The 17,490-nt window shown below is 35.2% G+C and overlaps 1 pseudogene; it reads right to left on the bottom strand.

The window, feature by feature from the left end:
- Positions 1 to 581: 581 nt before the first annotated feature.
- Positions 582 to 1,945, bottom strand: LOC140502548 (elongation factor 1-alpha 1 pseudogene; annotated as a pseudogene).
- Between the last annotated feature and the right edge of the window lie 15,545 nt (positions 1,946 to 17,490).

Here is a 17,490-nt window from a genome sequence, read left to right as displayed (position 1 = left end):
CCAAAGTGCCTTATTGGAACAGACCAGTTTTTTATATGGAATTCTTGACCATATTATTGATCAAGGTCTCCTTCAAGGTCACAAGATGAAGGTGATCTGAGTGAAAAGCAAACTACTGTCTGCACAAAATGAAGCAGGCTATTCTCACTGAATGAAAATGAAAAAGCTAGAGGAATTCCAACCATAGACTGTTGTCAGAGTCTGTCAGTTCAAAAGAGAGGCCTGACTGGGGATCAAGATTTTCTTTGGTTCAACAGGACCTTTAGACAATGAGGTCCAGTACTCTTTTTTTTTTTTTTTTTTTACATTAAACTGCTTTAATGGTCTCAAAATTCTGTGATAGATTTTTGGTCAAGTTGTTTCCATTTAAAAATGACTGATTTTAAAAACTAATAACTTAAAACTGCCACAAAACAAATGGTCCTCAAAAAAACTCCTTTCCTCCTGAAGCTTTCACGATGCATTGTAATCATTAACCAGTCTTTTACTATTAAACTTAAATGGCCAATTAAGACAAACAGTTCTGAGACTGTTCTTCCACCACTGATTAAGATTGGTGTGGCAGGTGTTGCATGGAATATTCATTCAGTCTTCTGGGCCTTCTGGGCAGATTTTGTGACCTTGTCAGCTCCAGCAGCCTTCTTGTCAACTGCATTATGACACCAACTGCAACAGTCTGCCTCATATCACGAACAGCAAAACAACCCAGAGGAGGATAGTCAGAGAAACTCCACACACGGGCTTCTCTGGAACCATGTTAATGATGGTGGCATCACCAGATTTCAGGAATTTAGGGCCATCTTCCACCTTCTTACCAGAATGATGATCAATCTTCTCCTTCAGTTCAGCAAACTTGTAAGCAACATGTGACTATCCAGAACAGGCGCGTAGCCAGCACTGATTTGACCTGGATGGTTCAGCAGTGAAACCAGCTGCTTTCATAGGTGGATCATTTTTGCTATCACCAGTCACATTACCATGATGGATATCTTTGACACACACATTCTTGACATTGAAATCAACATCATCCCCCGGCAGAGCCTCACTCAAAGCTTCATGGTGCATTTCGACAGACTTTACTTCAGTTGTAACATTGACTGGGATGAAGGTGACAACCATGCCTGGTTTTAAAACACCAGTTTCCACTTGGCCAATAGGTACAGTACCAATATTGCCAATCTTGTAGACATCTTGGAGGGGTAGATGAAGGGGCTTGTCAGTTGGATGAGTTGGTGGCAGAATGCAATCCAAAGGGTAATTCCATTAGGATTGGCGTCCTTACAAGTGACTTTCCATCCCTTGAACCAGGGCATATTAGAGTTTGGCTCCAGCATGGTCACACCATTTCAACCTGAAATTGATACAAAAGCTACTGTAGCAGGGTTGTAGTCAATTTTTGTAATATAGGTACTGACTTGCTTGACAATTTCCTCATGTCTCTTCTGGCTGTAGGGGGGATTTGGGGGAACCATTTTGTTTATACCAAGAATCAGTTGTTTTACACCTAGCGTGTAGGTCAGAAGGGCATGCTCATGGGTTTGCCCATTTTCTGAGATACCATCTTCAAATTCACCAACACCAGCAGCAACAGTCAGGACAGCATAGTCCGCCTAAGATAATCGTGTTCTTGATTAAGACTCTGTGTCTGTGTCCTGGAGCATCAATAATGGCCACATTGTACTTGCTGGTCTCAAATTTCCACAGGGAGATATCAATAGTGATGTCGTGCTTATGTTCAGCCTTCAGTTTATCTAAGACCCAGCCATATTTAAAGGAGCCCTTTCCCATCTCAGCAAATCTCCTTCTCCAACTTCTCAATGGTTCTCTTATCAATTCTACCACATTTGAAAATGAGGTGGCCAGTACTGGTGGACTTGCCAGAGTCTACATGTCCAATGATGACAATGTTAATGTGAGTCTTTTCCTTGCCCACTTTTGTGGAAGTTTAGCGATGGTTTTCACAACACCTGTGTTCTGGAGGCAAACTTGTTGCAAAAAAAGTGAAGTTCAGTACTCTTATTTTTATTTTATTTATGTAAAAGCTGACACTTAGAAAAGTGAAGTGATTCACACATTGTTAAAGAACAATGAAGTAATAGACAAGATAGACACCAGAGTTTCTGATTGCTCAGTCACTTCTCTAGTCAGATTACTGCCTCACAAAGATCAAATTCATCAAAGGTCTGCATGGAAGAAGATACTTGTTTACATACCAAAGACTTACAGCATAATGTAAATAGTAAAGCATGGAAGAAATCATCTTTTAGTTGGGATCTGATGTTATTTGAGGGATCTCCAGAAACTGTGTAGATGAGAGAAATTAGTGAAATATATGATGTCTTCCTTCTCTGTTTCTCGCACTTCCTTTCCCCCATTCCTGTCCTGCACTTTGAAGTGATGATGTGCAAAGAGCAGAAAATCATATCTGTTTTCTATGTGCTAGAAAGATTGGAACCTGTATTAAAGTTTGTATTAAACCTGTATGAAACCAGGGCTCGACATGGATGTAAATAAAAGCGGCTGACTAAAAACTCTCAAAGAAGGAAACATGGTATAAGTTAAGATGCATTTATTTTGGCTTTCAGACATCTGAGTTCTGAATTTGATTCTGCTACCAACTAGCTGTATAACCTAGAAGAAAGGAATTCTTTCCTCTGTTTCTTCATCTGTAAACTGGGAATGATACTCATCTATAGCCATGAAAAGACTACTGTATCAAAGTATATAATGAATCTGAAAGCACTGTGAATGTTCTAGGAATGATCCAAATTACAAGACATTATTAACATTCTACAAGTGGTCTGACCGCCACTAAGCTGGACTGATGTGCCCACCCTGGGTATAATAGGTTTCATCGTTTAGATAAAAGATAAAATAGTGTTTATCTAAAAGTCTGTTATACTTTTAGATAAAAAAAAGACTTTTAGATAAATGAAGATGGAGCTTCCTGGTTTTCCTGAAAGACATTCTTATCAACAGATTTGACATTGCATTGGATTGTCCTGTCTTTCAACCACATAGTGGAGGAACTCCTCCAGATATGATTTGTCAAGAAAAATATTTGGCAAATTAAAAATAATTATAGTCTAATCTATAATAACTCTATTACAAATCTGATTAATCATATTCATTGGGTTTCTGCAAGTACTAAAACAAAGCACTTAATTTTGAAAATGCTTATCAGAGCTCTCATTGGTAACCTCCAGCTAATTGCCCAGACTATAAAGTACCTATTATATGCTCCAAATTTGCATCCTGAGTGTTCTAATTGCATTTTTAAAATAAACAAACAAGGAAATGCAACATTACCTCCTAATTCCACCCCCTAAGCTGTCTCAATTGAAATGCCTTGAGGCCTTAGTGAATTGGAGAAATTCTCCATTTCTTCTCTGTCTCTCTCTCTTTTCATATTATATATGTATATACACATGTATACATGGATGTATGTGTATATACATACATAAATATATAAACACATACATACATACACACATACATACATGTGTATAAGTGTGTAACCTCCTAAAGTTTGATGCCTGTGGCAAAATTCCTAGGGGAAATAGTGGAGACCTTGAAAGCTGAGGCTTCTAGTCATTAGGGAAGGAATCCAGAGCTTCCTTTCACCCTTCTTTCTATGCATTTCTCCTACCTGATGTGACACTTCTGCTCCACAAATGATCAATTACTACATGCTGCCATCTTCCTACCTCAAATACCCTTACCAACATAATTTCCTCCAGTTCAGTAATTCTAGGCTTTAAGATAAGATTGTTGTTTCAAGAACCTTTTTTCTTTTTTTGTTGCACTTAATAGTATTTTATTTGTTCCAATTACACATAAAGATTGTTTACAGCATTCATTTTTATAAGTTTTTGAGTTCCCCATTTTCTCTCTAGCTCTCTTCTTTCCCCCTTCCCCAAGAAAGCAAATAATCTGATATAGGCTATACATGTACAATCATGTTAAATATATCTCCATATTAGTCAAGTGGTAAGAGATGAATCAGAACAAATGAAAAAACCAAGAGAAAAAAAGTGAAAATAGAATGCTTCAATTTGTGTTCAGACTGCATAATTCTTTTTCTGGATGTGGTTAGCATTTTGCTTCATGAGTCTTGTAACTGTTTTGGATCATTGTATTGCAGAGTAGAGCTAAGACTATCATAGTTGATCACTGGACAATGTTGTTGTTAATGTGTACAATATTCTCCTGTTCTGCTCACTTCACTCAACATCAGTTCATGTAAGTCCAGGTTTTTTTGAAGTCTGCTTGCTCATCATTTCTGCTAGCACAATAGTATTCCATTACATTCATATATCATGACTTGTTCAGACCTTTCCCAATTGATGGACATCCCCTCCATTCCAATTCTTTACCACCACAAAAAGAGGTGCTATAAATGTTTTTATACATGTGGATACTTTTTCCTTCTTTGTGATCTCTTTGGGATATAGACCTAGTAGTGATATTGCAGGATAGTCTTTGGGGGCATACCAAGAACCCTTTTTCAACAACAACAAAAACAATTGATCATAAACCTCCGGGATAATTTAATATGCTATTCATAATATTATTTACAATAGTTTATTCTTAAGATAATATTAAGTTTATATATATACATATATACATGTACAAACATGTATGTATATCACACACACATATATTAGTATTAACTCCTGGGACCATTGTCAAAATGAAAATTATTAATGAAAACTACTGCTCTAGAGTATTAGTTTGAAATTATAACACTCTGTCCATATCCCTCTCTTTCACTGGAACTCTCAGCATTTCAATCTCGTTAATCTAAAGATACTTTATGTTGATATTTTATTCACTAATTTAAGTAATTGCTTCTAAGCTGTGCATGATTGGTGGTCTTAAAACGCTAGAGAATGGTTGAACTTTAACTGGGAACTGGTTTCATTTCAATAAATATCTGAAGGACAGAGAAACTGGGGAAGTATTTTAAAGTTTGTGGGCCTTCCTTGTGATTCCTTTCTCCAGACTCACTATAATCATTTCCCTAAAGAACAGGAACAAGATTATAAACTTAGTACTATAAGAATTGATTATTAGAAGGAACCTTGATGGCCACTTTTTTCCAACCTTAGACTTTACTGAAAGGAACCTGAGACTCACTAATGTTAAATGATTTGCCTAAAGTGACAGAGTAAATTGCAGAACCAGATTTCAAACTTATAAATTCTAACAGAGAGGACTCTTGGTCAGGTGTAGGGTAAAATAAACATCTGTCAATTTTTGAGATTCTCTGAGTCTGGGAATCTATAAATCCAGATTACAATGGTGGTAAGTATTTTCAGCATTTCCATAGTCCCTACTGTTGATGTCAAATATCCCAAGTCTTTCTGAACACACTGAAAGTTTCTTGGAGGACTCCTCTCTTCTTGCTCTGATCCCCCAGTCTCAGATTACAGATCTAGGTTGTATCTGTCCATCTAAACTTTGCTTAAATTGGAAGGTGGATTATTTGTCTGTTCTGGCACTGGCCTAACTGGTGACCCATTCTCCTGTTGACTGGGAATTTCTGATTGACTTTTTTTTTAATTTTGGGTTACTTTGTATTTTATTTCTTCACCATAATTTAGTGTTTTATGAATGCTGGAATTTTGCTGGATAAAATGTGTTTGGGTCTGTTCAAGAAGCTGGAAGTCATGAATTGGTCATCATATTTACCTCTTGGCAGTATAAATGTACTGTTAGTGGCAGACGTGACATAGATTCAATGTTGGGACAGAATGGGTAAGTAATTCCATATTTAATAAAAAATTTACATAGTAATAGCATAGAAAGAATATCAGTAAGGATACCCCAAACTTATATTGTGTAGACATAAACCTCATCTCAGTATGGAAACTCTTCTATTCAGAGAGATGGGATGTGCCAACTTATAAGATTTTGGGTTATACACAAAAATTTAAGGTCCTTGACCCCATGTGGGAAGGACATATTATGTCCTCACATGATCTGAAATTCCATGTTAACATGACCAGAGGCCATGAGTAAACTAGGTTTAGAAAGGCCCAGGGACAAATGTGTTCTTTTAGGGATAAAGTAGTTTAACGAATGGTACAGGGAGGCTGACCCACCAGCAAAAATGGATAACTTGTAAATCAAATATAAAATTTTCAGACCAGAGCTATAACCCTGGTTGGAACAGGAGATGAATTCCTAATAGTCAGCTTTTATGCTAAAGATATCCAGTAGAAGTGAGTTTACAGTATCATGGAATCTAAATCTAGCAAGGAATTTAAAGGCATCTCATCCAAACTCTCATTTTACAAATGAGTGAACAAAGGATTAGACAAGTAGTGTTTTACCCACAAATACATGTTTTAAATGGCAGAGCTGAGATAACAATCCAGATCTTTTGTTTTCAAATCTCCCATTTAGGGTTCTATGTTTTATACTTTCCTTGTAGCTGACATTCTAGGTCTCTAATTATCATCAGAGGATACTTGCAAAAAAGGTAGAAATAGGTGACATTTCATCTGTTTATGGCTAAAAGTCACAGAAACCTAACAATCCACCATTCATTACAAGCATAATACAAAAAAGTAATACATATTTTTATGAATCATAATGCAATGTATTCATCATCTATCAATTTGATAGTTATCATTCAGTGTGTATTTTGTATTATATGCTATAAATATTATATATGTATATATATGTAGCAATATAGATACTAAGTAATACACCAAGTTTTAAGAGCTTGAAATTGTACTATGCTTTTGAGATACACTATATATGTACATATATACATATAATTAAGTTAAAGTCATGGAAAAGATAGGTCCAGTAATCTATCACAGTAGGGATCCTATTCTGAGAAAACCCTCTCACTGATACCATAAATGATACTTGGGAATACTCAGTGGGATATTATATTAGTTTAGGTATTATAGTTCATGTTTTGAAGAGTATAGAATTTTCTTTGATTCTTCTTTTCCTTTTAAAAATGGTATTTAATATCATCTGGTGAATATGATTTCAAGTAGAAAGCTGTTTCTAATATACTGAACAATCACATTCTGAAATTTTTGTCAGTCTTTCTGGCTGGACACTTCAACTGGAAGGTATAATATTGGGCTCTTCAATATATGTCATCAATTCCTTTGTCAAAGTTTGAATTTTAGGGTTTGCATGTGATAAAACTTTTTTTTTACATTATTCAAGTATATACTTCATACCATCCTTGTATTTTCCCTATTATTTGACTATGGTGAGCTCTAGAAATACATTTTCAGTCATCAAGGGAGGAGTGAAAAAGAACGAATATAAATCACTCTCAAACTTTTTTGATTTAGGATGTGCTAGTAGACTGGGAAAAGGGCTTCATTGGAAAAAAACATAGAGAACACAGAAGGTAGTGGGTTTATAGATTATTTGATAGGCTTTTAAGATGAGAGGAAAGAGTAAGCTCATTATTTTCAAGTACTCTTTTTTTTCATTTTTGGCATTTAAATATTTTATTTTTCCCAAATCCATATAAAAATATTTTATCATTTTTTTTAAGATTTTGAGTTCCAAATTCTTTCTCTCTCTCTTCTTTTCCCTCCCTGAGAGCCCAAGCAATTTGATATGGATTATACATGTGCAGTCATGCAAAATATATGTCTTTACTACTCATATTGTGAAAACACACACACACAAATAAAAATTCAAGAAAAATAAAATAAAAAGTCTGCATTCAGACTCCATCACTTCTTTCTCAGAAGATGGATAGCATCTTTCACCATAAGTCTTTCAGAATTGTCATGGATTATTTTATTACTGAGAATCACAGTCATTCAGAGTTAATCATCATACAGTTTTATTAGGGCATACAATATACTCATGGTTCTTTTTCCACTTTGAATCAATAGATGTAACTGTCACTAGGCTTTCCTCATATCATTCTGCTCATCATTTCTTATAGCACAGTAGTATTCCAACACAATCATATACGACAAGTTGTACAACCATTCCCCAATTAATGGACATCCCCTAAATTTCCAATTCTTTGCCTCTATAAAACTTCAACTAATTTGTCTTTTCGTATAGATCCCTTTCTTTTCTTTTTAAAAATCTCTTTAAGATGCCAGATTAGTAGGGACATTTCTAGGTCAAAAGATATTCATGGCTGTATAGTCCTTTGGGAAATATTTCCAAATTTGTGTCCAGAATGGTTGAAAAAGAATACAACTCAAACCAACAGTGCATTAATATCTCAATTTTCCTCCCCCACCTTGCCCTTCATTGTAAAAGCTCTTTTGTTCTTCTTTTATGTGGGACAATTTTACTCTATTCTACCACTACCCTCTGCCAGTGAATTCCTCTTTCTCACCAATTAATTTAATCTTTCTGATATAAGCCCATCATATTAAATTCATACCTATGCCCTTTGTCTATGTATACTATTAACTGTCCTAAAAAATGATAAAATTCTTAGGAGGCACACATTTCGTCTTTACATGTAGGAATGCAAATAGTTTAAACTTATGGAATTCCTTATGATTTCTCTTTCACGTTTACCTTTTCATGGTTCTTTTAAATCTCACATTTCAAAGTCAATTTTTTTTTTCAGTTCTGGCATTTTCATCAGGAATGTTTGAATATCCTGTCTCATTAAATCCTGACTCTTCCCCCACTGCATTATATTCAGCTTTTTTGACTCTTCATTGCATTGCTAGTTCTTTTGCCCTCTGTAATATCATATTCCAAGTCCTCCATTCTTTTAATGCAGAAGCGGCTACATCCTGTGTAATCCTGACTACAGTGCTACAATATTTGAATTGCTTCTTTCTGATTTCTTCTAATATTTTCTCTCTGACCTGGGATTTGTGAAATTTTGCCATAATACTCTAGAGAGCTTTCATTTTGGGATCTCATTAAAGAGGTGATTGGCAGATTCTTTCAACTACTATTCCATGCTCTGTTTCTAGGATATCAGGGCAGTTTTCCTTGATAATTTCTTGAAATATGATGTCCAGGCTCCTTTACTGATCATGGCTTTCCTATAGTTTAGTAATTTCTAAATGAACTCTCCTGGATATATTTTTCTAAGTCTGTTGCTTTTCAATGAAATATTTCATATTTTCATCACTTTTTTTCATTTTTTAAATTTTGTTTTATTATTTCATTAAGTCTCATAGAGGCGTTAGCTTCTATTTGCCCAATTCAGGTTTTTGAGGAATTATTTTCTTTTTTACAAATTAATCAATTTATTTTTTCTACATTCACTTTCACAATATTTTCAGTTCCAAACTTTTTCCTAATCTCTGCCCTCTCCCACTGCAAGAGAGCACGCATTCTGATTACCCTTTCCCCCAGTCTGTCCTCACTTTTATCAACCCCCTCACTCTATCTCTTCTCCCATTCCCTTCCATTTTCCTGTAAGGCAAGATAGATTTCAATACACCATTGCCTGTATATCTTAATACCCAGTTGCATTTAAAAACAATTTTTAGCATTTTTGAAATTTTGAGTTCTCCATTCTCATCCTTCCTCCTTCCCCACCCACCCTCATTGAGAAGGCAAGTAATTTGATATAGGTTGCACATGTGTGATCACACAACACTCTTTCATAGCAGTCATATTGTGAAAGGCTAAGCATTTTTCCCTCTATCCTATCCTGTACCCCATTTATTCTATTCTTTCTCTTTGACTTGGTCCCTCCTCAAAAGTATTTGATTATCCTTCCTCCCATTTGCCCTCCCTTCTATAATGCCCGGTTCCACTTATCCCCTTCCCCTCTACTTTTCTGTAGGGTAAGATAGATTTCAAGAACCAATTGAATGTTTATATTATTCCCTCTTTAATTCAAATTCAATAAGAGTAAAGTTCATTCATTCCCTCTCACTTCCCCTTATTCTGCTCCATTCTAAATGCCTTTTCTTGCCTCTTTTTTATGAGATAACTTACCCCATTCTACCTATCCCTTTTTCCTTCTCCCAGTACATTTCTCTCTTACCCCTTAATTTTATTTAATTGATATTGTCCCTTTGTATTCAACTAATCCTGTGCCATTACCTTCTGTGTATATAGACATATATGTATGTATGTATATACGTGTTTGACTGTGTGCAAATGTATACATGTGTGTGGGGGGGTGGGTGTAGGTGTGTGTGTGTGTGTGTGTGGGTATACCCTCCAACTACCCTAATACTGAGAAGGGATTCATGAGTTACAAATATTATCTTTCCACATAGGAATGTAAACAGTTCAACTTTAATAAGTCCCTTATGATTTCTCTTTCTTGTTTACCTTTTCATGCTTCTCTTGATTCTTACATTTGAAAGTCAAATTTTCTATTCAGCTGTGGTCTTTTCATCGAGAATGTTTGAAAGTCTGCTATTTCATTGAGGTTCCATTTTCCCCCCTAACAGATTATACTCAGTTTTGCTGGGTAGGTGATTCTTGATTTTAGTCCTAGCTCCTTTGACCTATGGAATACCATATTCTAAGCCCTATGATCCCTTAATGGAGAAGCTGCTAAATCTTTTATTATCATGATTGTGTTTCCAAAATACTCAAGTTGTTTGTTTCTGGCTGCTTGCAATATTTTCTTCTTGACCTGGGAACTCTGAAATTTGACTAAAAATTATCCTTGGAGTTTTCCACTTGGGATCTCTTTCAGGAGGTGATTGGTAGAGTCTTTCAATATCTATTTCCCACTTGGATCTTAGAATAATTTCTTGAAAGGTGATGTTTAGGTTCTTTCTTCTTTTATCATGGTTTGCAGGTAATTGAATAATTTTTAAATGATATCTCCTGGATCTGTTTTCCAGGTCAGTTATTTATCCAATGACATATTTCACACTGTCTCCTTTTTTTTCATTCTTTTGGTTTTGTTTTGTAATTTCTTGATTTCTCATACAGTCATTGACATCCATATCTTTCATTATAATTTTGAAGGAAGTATTTTCTTCAGTGAGCTATTGTACCTCCTTTCCTTTGGCCAGTTCTGCTTTTTAAGGTATTATTCTCCCCACTGGCTTTTATGGACCTCTTTTGCCATTTGTGTTAGTCTATGTTTATGGTGTTATTTTCTTCAGTATTTTTTATTCTCCTTTAGCAAGCTGTTTTTCATGATATTCTTGCATCACTCTTATTTCTCTTCCAAATTTTTCCTCTCCTTTACTTGCTTGATTTTCAAAATCATTTTAGTCCTATTCCATGGACTGTGATGAATTCATATTTTTGGAGGCTTTGGATCTAGGAGCTTTTACTTTGTTGTCTTGGTCTAATTCTACGTTTTGATCTTCCTTATCATCAGAATAAGATTCTATAATGTTTCTTTTTCTGCTGTTTGCTCATTTTTCCAGACAAGTACTTGATTTTTTTTTTTTAGTTCTTTATTAAGGTAGGTTTCTACATTAAGTGTGGAGGGCATAGTGTCCCAAACTTCAGGAGTTTTCTGCAGCTATTTTCAGAGATATTTCTAGGGAACTGTAAATTTTCAGTTCTTCCAAGGTTGTATGATGAAAGGAGAGGTGTTTACTCCTCTCCTGGTCTGTGCACTGGTATCTGAGTGACCACAAGCGCTCATTTCTGCCTTGGAACTATGAGGATGATTCCCTCTCCACTGCTACCAGAAGTCCCACCACGCAAATGATCCTTCTCACCCTCAGGACTGTCACCCAAATCCAAGCCCAGGCAAAGCAAGAGAATCCTTCCTCAATACCACCAAAGAGATCCTTGTTTGTGTGTGTGTATGTATATATCTATATCTGTATAGATATAGATATGTCTATATCTATCTATGTATGTATATGTGTATGTATATGTATATACATATATGTGTGTATATATGTATGCATATATGTATATGTATATATGCATATGCATGTGTATATGTATATATGTATGTATATATGTATGTATATGTGTATATATGTGTGTATGTATGCATATATACATACAATAAACAAATGAATATATCCAAACACTGTAAATACAGAGATATATGTGTGTATGTGTGTGTATTTATGGTTGTTGTCCTTCATCTTTGCAGAGGACCAAAATGACATCACCAGAGAAATTTCAGTGTGTCTGACTGTGGTTGGTCAGACCAATACGAGCTCAGAATTCTCTACCACAGGTTGGGCACAGATACTCAGTTTGAATATTTGGGATAGATATCCCAAATTTGCACATCCTGCATTTATTTTGTGCTGTCTCAATTCTGCTTTTTTAAAAGAGCACAGCAGCTTTTCATATGTGGACATGCCATCATGAGCAGTCCTGTGACAGTATCTCCCATGTCGCACAGTCAAATCCAAACCTCTTGAGAGAGATCTTGAGAATGTCCTTGTATAGTTTCTTCTGGTCCTCATATGATTGCCTGTCTCATGCAAGTTCTTCATACAATGTATGTGTAAATATATATATGCATGTATATGGATAGATAGTGATAGATATGCATATACATATACATATACATATATGTCTGTATAAGTATGCGTATATGCAATTACAAATTCAAGCAAATATATGCACAGATATACATATACATGTTCATGTACGTATTTGAGCAAGAATTTTATTTTCTCTGGGTTTTAGTCCCATATCTATAAAATGAAAATGGTGAACTGAATGACTTCCTTTGAATTCTAAGTCTATGAGACAATTGAGGAATCACTATTCTAAGGAAGGAAATATTTTCTAAAATTAGAGCTACATTAAAAAAGTCACCTTGTCAGAGGTCAGAGAATCTTTATCATTCAACCAAAGTTGAATGGTCACCTGCTTGGGGTCAAGGCCCGAGCCCCTTGGATCCCCCTGACCCACAGGCCTCTAATCTGTGGGCCCTGAAGGAAGGAGACCAGAGACAAGATGATCCAGGCAACAACAACTCTTTATTCAGCTGAGGGTTAGGGTTTATAAAGGCTGATCCACCAATCACATACATGCTGAGCTCATCCCATTACTTCACCATCTCATGACTATTCCACATCCTTACACCCGCAGTAAGGAAGGAAGCTTATCTTGTTCCTGCAGCTAGTTCCTGGGTTCCCAGGCTCACTTGTAACTTTACTGTACAGGGCATTGGTATCTGCAGGAACATCAGGTTCCAGGGTCACACAGAGCTTCTTCCAGGGTGTGCATCAGCACCGTTCCCACGGGAACAGGCTTTGCCTCTGACTTGCACCCCCTGGGACCCTCTAGGCCCCTTACAGTCACCTATATGAGATGCCTAAGAAGGTATTTCTATCTATGAGGAACAATTGGCCTAGGACAACTTAGTGATAGTTTCAGAATCCTTAGATATACATCAAGTTGCTAGAACTGGGTTCACTTATTGAAATTGTCAAGAACAACAAAAAAAGTTTGGAAAAATAAGAAATAAATAGAAAAAGCGTTATGTAGAACAAGACAAAGTTTGATAGTGTAGAATAAAGTTTTTAATTGCATTTCTGGAAGATCAATAGTCATTAGAAAATTTTTAAGTGAAGAATAATGTGATCAGAGTTGCATTAAAGAAGTACTTTTATATTTCTAAAAATGATACATGATTCCATTTGTTTATTATCAAAAAAGAAGAACTAAGAGCTATAACATTTTGGGTATAAGTATAGTAAAACAAAAAACAGAGGTATAACTAAGAGCTCTTTCCCAGGATGCCAAAATTTAGAAGGCCAAATTAAATTGTTCTAGAGGACAGCCCCTCTCAGCAGCCCATCCCTAGCTTTCACATCTCCCCACTTCCCCAGTTGTGGTCAATCATTCAGAATCATACAAATTTACAATATCCTAGGCCTTGCTTCCTCTCCTGATCATAGCACACAAAATACGTTGTTCCTCTCTCTTCTTGACGTACTGCTTCTTCATAGCTATGCCTTCCTTGCCTCACAGTTTAAAAATCTCTACCTGTAATTCTGCTAAAGGATCTTATAAATAACTAAGGAATTACATGAAATATGTATATAAATCTCCCATACCATTATCACCACTGTATTTTATTTTACTTGGAGTTGGAGAGTTGCATGGAAATTTCTGTTATTAAGTGAAGCATCTCAACTATTCCACTCCTTAAGTGTGATATTTTATTTATAAAAATTTAAAGACAAAATATATATATGTATATATGTATATATATGTATGTGTATATATATGTATATATATGTATATATGTATATATATAATATACACATATACATACACACGTAATATATGTTTGTATATACATATATATGCACTTATACACACACATCCATCTATCTATATCTCTCTATCTATATCTCTCTATAACATGGGATTTGCCTTTCAGAAAAGAAAGTACAAAAATGGAGCTTTGCAACAAGATTATTTTCATTACTCAGATCATTTAGGTGGGTTGAGGTCTATCTTGGTGTGGAGGATATACCCCATTTCAGGTCAGGAAAAACAAATTCAGATTTTTCAAGCTCCACGACAACATGATACTTTCAATTCACTGAAAAACAAACAAACAAACAAAAGCAAACAAACAACAACATGAAGACTGCAACATGTGCAATCACACTGTGCACATTTCAAATAAAAGTTCCCTAGGCAGTCTTTCAAATCAGGTTGCTTTTAGGGGAAAATAATGAGGGATGATTTTTCTTTCCTTTGCTCCTCTAATACTAAGAATAGAAAATATTATGTGGTATTCTAAAATAATCTTTAAGGTCCTTTCTAGATTTCAGGGTGTAGAAGTCTATGCTTAAAAGGGAACTGGATTTTGGAATGAAAGATTTATGTTGCTTAGAAAGCTTACCAATGGACCAATTGATTAAGAATGAGAAGGATGGAAACTCTCCCCATGTTAGTAATTATGCCATCAACAAATTGTTTAGAAGCATAGAACAAAGAAATTAGAGGGGACTTTGGGGAATGTAGTTGTATAGTCATATGTGTTTCATTATTTCTTGGTCTCCTATTTCCTTTATCTCAGTTTCTTCATCTGTAAAATGGAGCTATTACTTCATAGAAGGGACCTGAAGTAGATCATGGAAACAGAGAAAAGCTCTACAAACTCAGTCTCAGTGGAGTCTCACGTGTAAGTGCCACCTACTAAGGCCCAGTGGAACATGATAGCAGTAATGTGAAGACTAACAGCAAGTATTACCTGATTTAACAGAGATAATATATTATGACATTCATGGAAGAAATGCTTGTGGTAAAGGATAAAGCCCTGAGAGATTGCATACTGCATGACACCAATTTGGAACAGGACTAACAAAATGAGCATTATGTCAATATCTGTAGTCCTGGAAAGTTGGAGGTAAAGGATTTTCCTTCACTCACACAACATAGTAGAGTAATAAAAAAGATCCTTGCATGTGAAACTGCAAATCTATTATGTACAACTTATTTCTTTTAAATATATAGTAAAGCTACCATGTAACTTTCCTTTTTCTTTCCATTTTTTTCTTTCTTATTCTCTTTCTGCTCTTGCTTATTCTGTGCTCATTCTTCCCATTATTAGTGTATGTAGTTGAGGATAAGCATATCCCTGACTTATGTGTTACAAAATTTATTGTTAATTTCCATTAAATATCTTTGCTTTAAGCAATTTAGCACCTCAGATGGACTATTAAATGGGTATGTAAGTTAATAGTGGGTGAGAGGGGGTAGGAGGTTGCTGTCCTATTAGTGAGGGGACAGAAAGTCATTCCCAGAATGAAAAAGAGGATTGACTGCCAAGGTAAAAATGTTCATGAAATGATCAATAAAAAATGAAATTTATTTGATTACACCAGAGACTACATATGAACATTCATATACATGTACATATTCATACATAAATATACATGTACATATGAATAAGAAGTAACAGTAGGTACATATTCAATAAATACATAATTTTGCGTGAATAAACCTATGTTTTTTAATAGATAATGTGATGAAGTTGGAAGTTTTTGAGCAAGAATATTTTCAGTAAACTTTAGTGGTGAGTTGAATGGAGAAAATCTAATTAAAGAGGGAGTAAAGGAATCTATTTTTCCTATAACAGTCTAGAAGAGAGATAATAAAGTCTTGAAACTGAGAGTTAGCAGAAGAAATAAGAAAAAAAGGACAAGTCAAATATTCCAATGTTGTAAAGGAATATAGATAGGACTTGGCAAGTGATGATTTGGAGCAGCTATGAAGTTTTGAATCTCAGTGATAGCAGTAACAATGTATAACAATTAGTATTAGAAGTGGGCTTATATCCATAAAGAGAGATCATAACTGAAAATGTAGATTTTGATACACATATATCTATATATCATTAGAACCCATGTCTTGAGACATCAAGGTTTAAGCTGAAAATTGCTAGCTTGGGATGAGTTATCAAGAGTAAAAATGAATCTGGCAGAAGAATCAAATTAATAAGTTGGGGGAGGGTAAGGTGACTATGGATAAACCAGGAAGAAATAACAAATATTAACCAATCAAGGACATGGAAGGTTAGGAAAAACAGCTGCCATGGATTTTTTTTTGTTTGACCTAAGCAAAGAGAAGAGAGATGTCTTGTTTGCTATCCTTCAGTTCTGAGGAGTATTTACTTTTCAGGTTTATCTCACTAAAGAAGTTCCTATGTTGATCATCTGGCATTGACAATCTCAAGATGACCAGAATATTGTGTGAGGTGAGGTGTTAATATATTTTTATGGGATTAGTACTGAGAACATGTGAGAATCTCATAGAGTAGCAGTTGTCTAAAAGGGTAAAGGAGAGGAAGCAGACTGAAGGGAGATGAGCATGGCTAGACTTGGATACAATGTTACTGTCATATTAAGAGGAAATTAAAAAAAGAAAACAAAGCAAGAGAGATTAAACAGGAAGTAAACTGGTCACTGTGGACATGAGACAAAAGTGGATGAATTCCTGCATTGTAGACAAGATGCTCATGTCCATATCAGTGAATTAAAGAAGTAAAAGCTTGTCAGAACTAGATCCTGATAATCAGTGATGCATAAAAAGGTAGTTTATTAAGTCACATATCTGCTGAAGTCCATAAAAGTATCACCCAAAGTTGTGAGTAGAAATCTTGGAAAGCAAAGAAAACAATTTTGATTAAATGTTTCACTAGTTATATAGACAAAGCTCATGTAACCCTATTACTAATTTCTTAGAGAACTGAGAGAAACTTAGAGAAACTGAGTATACTTTGATCTGCTTGGATATTGAAATTATTATTATTGGTATTGGTACTTAGCCTAAGCTCCTTGAATGGGACACAAATACCAACGAAAGGTAAAATGGACCCAGAGAATAATATCTTTTGTATTTAAACATTGTGCCTATTAATAAAGAATGAGAACAATTTACTTATTTATTGGATTTTCATAGCATCTTTCCTTCAAAGAACCCATCCAAGACACTGTTGAGTGAACTTCTTAAACAGTACTCATTTCATAAACGAGACCATGACAAAAACTGCAGGCAGAGTAAGAACAGCAGGGAAGTGAACAGAGGAAAACAATACAAGAGAAGCACAGGCAGTGGGCAATGGTAAACAGTGAAGGAAAGAGAATG

This window comes from Notamacropus eugenii, chromosome 4, assembly GCF_028372415.1.
Source record: "Notamacropus eugenii isolate mMacEug1 chromosome 4, mMacEug1.pri_v2, whole genome shotgun sequence".
Lineage (NCBI taxonomy): Eukaryota > Metazoa > Chordata > Mammalia > Diprotodontia > Macropodidae > Notamacropus > Notamacropus eugenii.
This window is presented reverse-complemented; position numbering and strand designations above follow the sequence as displayed.